This window comes from Mirounga leonina, unplaced genomic scaffold, assembly GCF_011800145.1.
Source record: "Mirounga leonina isolate KUSES-001 unplaced genomic scaffold, KU_Mleo_1.0 Mir_54, whole genome shotgun sequence".
In the NCBI taxonomy this organism is placed as follows: domain Eukaryota; kingdom Metazoa; phylum Chordata; class Mammalia; order Carnivora; family Phocidae; genus Mirounga; species Mirounga leonina.
In genome coordinates, this window is record NW_023270812.1 from 12,306,921 (window position 1) to 12,313,312 (window position 6,392).

Below are 6,392 nucleotides of genomic sequence, written 5' to 3' on the forward strand. Positions count from 1 at the left end.
AAGGATAGTTGCGAAGCACACGGGCTCCTCAACACTACCCAGGTTATCCCCGGCCCTGTTCTTGTCCTCTGTGCCTTTCTAGGCCCACATCTTCCCCTCAGAAATGCTGGCCTTGCTAGTGATGTTGTAAATAGCTTTCACAGGGAAACCACAAATGGGGAGGGAATACTTTATGACATGTAAGGCTTTCAGAGTCTCAGTGTCCAGGATCAAGACTTCCCTAAGCCTGACAAGGTTTCAGAGAAACTGTAAATAGCAGCACTCCCAGGAAGCAGGAAGAACAGAGCAGGTACAGTCCAACAGGTTGGCTTCCCGAGAAGCTCACCAACATCTTGGTGTTTGTAGATGATTATTCTTAAAATTGTAAATGAGAAGAAAAGCAGCAACACCAACACAGATGGACCAGCAGTGTCCTCACCTTCTAGGCCACTCCTATGGTTCTCAACAATCAATTCTAATAGTAAATGAAAAACTGCCAATATGAGAGAGTCAAGAACATAAAGGAAATCATAATCCAGTTGTAGCTTTTGAAATAATTAAAAATAAACATTTAGAAAGAAAAACAAAATTAAATAGGGACTCCTAACAAGTCTCTTACAACAGTTAATATTTCAAAGGCAGATTAAATTCAAATATTTGGTCAGATCCTGTATTATAGCATGTTTCAAACTTTGGTGTAGGAAATACAGTCATAAATAAGGACTTTCCATTTATCTCCAAGTACGGTAGGTCTGTCTTGGACTTACTTGATTTCTATTCTGAGCAAAAGAGAAAAAAGGCAGAATTACCCGTGAGACACAAGAAAAATACATTTACGTCTTGCCAGTGGTAAATGAAAGCAGTACAGACCATATCCTTTTGAGTCAAAAGGCATTGAGTTAAATGCGAGAAAAGCAAGTCTTCTCTTGGGAGACAAACCATAAGAGACTCTTAACTACAGAGATCAGGCTGAGGGTTTGCTGGAGGGGAGGCGGGCAGGGGGATGCGCTTGATGGGGGATGGGCATTAAGGTGGGCCCTTGCTGGGATGAGCACTGGGTATGTGGGTGATGAATCACTGGATTCTGCTCCTGAAACCAGTGCTGCACTGTATGTCAACTAACTTGAATTTAAATTTAAAAAAAAAAAAAAAAAGCAAGTCTTCTCTTGCATTTTCTTGGAGTGTAACAGAACACTACATGAAGCAAGCAGCCTGCTCGCTGGACTCAGAACTCCGTTAATCAGAGATTAAGCCTCATGATTTGTGGATAAATTCGACTATAGCATCCATACAAAATCCTCAACCAAGAATCTCAATGGCATTCATAGACTTGAGTCCTCAGCTCTTCATATGATCAAGATTCATTTGAAAGGAATTTACCAAAGTACAAGAAACAAGAAGCCTTGCTGGTAGAAAACAAAGAAAACCCAGAGAGAGAGAGAGACCAGTAGAATAAAATGAATACTGAGTCTTAAGCTCATCTCTGCTGCCAGTCAGTCGCCTGGGAAAACCCCATAAATTTCTCTTCCAAAGAAATTGTTTTGATTTTTGTTTCTCCAAACCACAACCCTTCTCCCCCCTTTCTCTTTCTCCCCCCACCTCATTACCCCGATCCCATGCACACACCCAGGATCTCCAACATGGATTACCACTTACCAACTTTTTGGTTTATCCCCTCTAGTGTAGATTACTACCAATTTTGCTGGGTTTACCCCCTGTCCTTTCCACTTTGATATGAGGATGATCTGAGATTTAGAACACCAACAAGGCATCCCTCCTTCCAGGTATGAAAGAGGATTTACAGTTAGGCTCAGGGCTCCTTCAAAAGCTCAGCAAAGTCTGTGCACTGGCAGAGCACGGACCAGCAACCTGCTTCCTTACAGATCAGATCTACGGCGGGTTGGCTAGCCTGGGCAAGCCAACACTGCCACCTGGCGGCCCCTGAGAGAGTGATCTCCGCTGAAGAACGTGTGTTGGACCTCTCTCTTCCCTGGACCACAGCCAGCTCCTCTTCCAACCCCACAAGCTTCCAGCAGAATGCTCTCCAGAAGCAGCTCACCACAGAAGAGGCACAAGTTGTAGGTCTGCTTGAGGACAAAGTGGTATGAGATCACACTCTGGATCACCTATACTTCCTAAGTCAGCCCCATGAACATCAATCCACACCACGTTGTGTTTTGAACATTTATTTCAATGAGAGAAAGAGAGCGAGCACGCAGGGGGGGAAGACAAAGAGAGAATCTCAAGCAGACTCCCCATTCAGTGTGGAGCCTGACGTGGGGCTCAATCTCAGGACCCTGAGATGAGACCTGAGCCAAAACAAAGAGTCAGACGCTTAACCAACTGCACCACCCAGGCACCGCCCCCCATGTTGTGTTTTGAATGGAGATTTTCCCATTATCGAAAAAATGCTTTTCAAAGATGATTCCAAGCTCCAAGAAGCCACTCAGACACGAGAACCACATGGACACTAATCTAGTGCTACAGGATAGAGGACAGCACATGCCTGGGAAGCACCTTCAGGACAGAGACGATAGGCACCTGTTCAGAGAGGGTGATCATGGTCCAGGCAGGCAGGGTCTCTCCCTTCGTTGGACATACCCAGACTCATCACCTCCGAAATGCACACACATGCTGTAAGCCCTTCCCTGTCGAAGACAGAAAACAAGCCCCAGGATGTTTAGACAAACCCTAGTGATCCTGTGGGTGAAACTTCCCTTCAAGCCATTTTCATATCCTCTGTCCTGGTGACAAACGAGCTAACTAGCAGAATGCAGGAATGAAGTTCCTGTAACTCCAAGTCACCCTGCCTTCAGGCTCCAGCAGCAGTCCAAATTACCCACGGAATGAGCTACCACCACCTCTGTAGAAGCAACAACATGGGAAGGAACCTGAAGCTCCTTCCCAAGTTTAGGTGGGGCCTGCTGCTGGGAACCCTGGAGGAGGGCTGGCAGGTGAGGGAGCTGAGGCATCAGCCATCCTGCTTTTGTGCCCGCCTGGAGGGGGCATGGGCAGTGCCTGGGCTTACAGCACCTTCAGCTCCTGCCTTACTCTAGCTTCTCCCCAGCTGCTGGGCCAGGTGAGTGTTTAGCCCGGTCCCTTGTCCCCATCCCTGAAGTGGGCTATCTGGAGGTAGTGAGGCTGGCACAAGTGTCCTCATGGCCCAAAGTCACAAATTCCAGTGCTCCTGCAACCTCCGTTTCACACCTGTCATCCCTTCCCAACAGCCTGCACTGTGGAGTTTAGGCTCCAGCACCACACACAGACCAGATCCAGCTCCTCTTAATCGTACCAGGTCAAACCCTGTAGTAATTCCCTTATTATTTGTCTCCTAGAAGTTGTTTCCCTGATTGAACCTGTCTGAAAAGGAGTTAAGGGAGTTTTTTAAATTGTGTATGCATCACCTGGGTATTTGATTTAAAATATTTTTAGGGCTCAGTTCAGAGACTACAGTATGTCTGGGGTGCGCCCAGGAATTAGTTTTTAACCAGTGTTCTATGTAATTCTGATACAGGAGATTCCACCAGTCATACTCTGAAAGTCACAAATAGAGGGAATGCAGACCTCAAGTCCGAGAGCAAATTCGTAAATGCTGTTGGCCATGAGGGGCGCTTCTAGGTATTAGGTACAGAAAGGCAGGGTCAAGACATTTTGGTAATAAGGACACTGTCCTGGTAACTGGTCCATATTACTCTCAAGTAGGCTTGCAGTTGGTCTCGTAGCCTGTTCTTTCTGCAATTCGAGCAGAAAACGAGGCTGTGTGTGAATCATGGAGGCCTGCGTGGCACCTGCCAGTCACAGGCTCAGGCAAGCCAGCACAGCCCCACTGGGGAGTTCCATGGAGCAGACTTCAGAGAAGTATTTCTGCCCTTTCTGATTATTAAAGAGAAAACAAAGAGGGGTGCCCGGGTGGCTCAGCCATTGGCATCTGCCTTCGGCTCAGGTCGTGATCCCCGGGTCCTGGGATCGAGCCCCGCGTCGGGCTCCCTGCTCCGCGGGAGGCCTGCTTCTCCCTCTCCCGCTCCCGCTGTTTGTGTTCCCTCTCTCGCTGTATCTCTCTCTGTCAAATAAATAAAATCTTTAAAAGAAAAAGATCAGACACATACACAGCACTCCAACTCACTGTGTGTAAATCCAGTGACAGCTACATCCACAGAGTAAGCACTGGTTTCCCAGCACTTCTAGTAGCATCAAATTCTCAGTCCCTTTCATTCTGTGCAGCAGGTGCAGCAGGCAGAGATGCAAATCTGACATAGGAAGGGAAGTCTTAACGTAATGGCCGTTTTTCAACCAAAAACCAAAGGCTAACCAGAAATTAAACCTCTAATCTACCAAAGTGCTAAAGGGCTGCCTTGTTCAGGATGGGAACTGTGGTTAAATGATCTATAAAAGCCACCCAAATAACTAGAGTCAGAGTCAGCTCTGAAAGGACCCACATGACAGTGTGTCCTGGACAAGGCGGTATTGACCCCAGCCTCCTGCAGATACAGGCCTACAAATGAGACCACACCCAAGGTCTAGAAACACCAGGTTACAAGAATTCATACCTGAAGCTGAGAAAGAGACATCATGAATTTGTAAAACTTCCCTAGCAATCTTTGGAGGTGGGGACCTTACAGAAAATTCTAGACTGATTTATATAATTTTTAAATAGAAAGTTGAATCCCAAAATCAATGGAACATCCTTTGAAGAAAAAATATACCTAGCTTATAAAACTGTAATGATTAATTTAATGTCAACTTTCCCGGATCACAGGGTGCTCAGATATCTAGCTAAATATTATTTTGGGGTGTCTGCGGGGATTTCTGGGTGAGATTAGCATTTGAATTGGTGCACTGAGTAAAGCAGGTTGCCCCTCCCAGTGTGGGCATCATCTAATCTGCTAGGGGCATGAATAGAAAAGGTACAAAGGAAAATGTGCTCTCTGACCAACTGTTGAGCTGGGACAGAAGTCTTCTCCTGTCCTTGGAGACAGGGCCTTACACATCCTCTCCTGGGTCTCCAGCTTTCAGGTGACAGATCAATGGACTTCTCACCAAATTTTAAAATACGTATCTCGGGGCACCTGGGTGGCTCAGTCGTTAAGCGTCTGCCTTCGGCTCGGGTCATGATCCCAGGGTCCTGGGATCGAGCCCCGCATCGGGCTGCCTGCTCGGCGGGAAGCCTGCTTCTCCCTCTTCCACTCACCCTGCTTGTGTTCCCTCTCTCGCTGTGTCTCTGTCAATTAAATAAAATCTTTTAAAAAAAATAAAAATAAATAAATAAATAAAATAAAATACATCTCTCTTAGGGTTTTGGTAATTTTAATTAAATTAACAGTAAGCCAACAGGAAAACCCCACTGTTATTAATATGCCACAAAACCAATCACACCCTCTAGGTCACACTGTATCATCTGACTTGTTCGACATCAAGGAAATTGCTCCACCATTTTATGGAGTGGAGATAAAATGTATTTAATAGTCATAAAACAGAAACTACTTTAGCTCTATCAAAATTTACGTCTTGAGTATTTTTTTTTTTTTCAAAGATTTTATTTATTTATTTGACAGAGACACAGCAAGAGAGGGAACACAAGCAGGGGGAGTGGGAGAGGGAGAAGCAGGCCTCCCGCCAAGCAGGGAGCCCGAAGCGGGGCTCGATCCCAGGAGCCTGAGATCATGACCTGAGCCGAAGGCAGACGTTTAACGACTGAGCCACCCAGGCGCCCCTGTCTTGAGTATTTTTTAAGTAAGCTCCACCCCACATGGAGCCCAACACAGGGCTCGATCTCACGACCCTGAGATCGAGACCTGAGCTGAGATCAAGACCTGAGCTGAGATCAAGAATCAGACACTTAACCAACTGGGCCACCCAGGCGCCCTCGGATTTAATATTCTTCAAGTGTTTATAAAAATTCTTCCTGCTGATGTCTGGCTAAAGCCGATCTAAAGGGCTATTTCCTTTTGTAATTTTCTTCTATTCTGGTTGATGTGAACATTTTTCTCCCAAACAACCATTTCAGACTGCTTAGCAACTCCAAGGATGAGAAATTTTAAGACAGTCCATTCACATTCGTTAATAAAACTGAAATGGTTTTAAAGTTAAAAGTGGTAATACTCCACCCTTCAATATAATCTGGGTGGACTTAATAAATTCCAAAAACACTCCTCCTAAGATGGGCTGGCAATCATGCAACGAGAAGCTGACCGAAACAGTCATCTTTTCCAGATAAATTTCTTGCTCATAAATATAAGGAAAAGGGGCGCCTGGGTGGATCGGTCAGTTAAGCGTCTGCCTTCGGCTCAGGTCATGATCCCAGGGTCCCACATCGGGCTCCCTGCTCAGTGGGGAGTCTGCTTCTCCCTCTCCCCCTGCTCATGCTCTCTCTCTCTTTCAAATAAATAAATAAAATCTTAAAAAAAAAGAAAAAG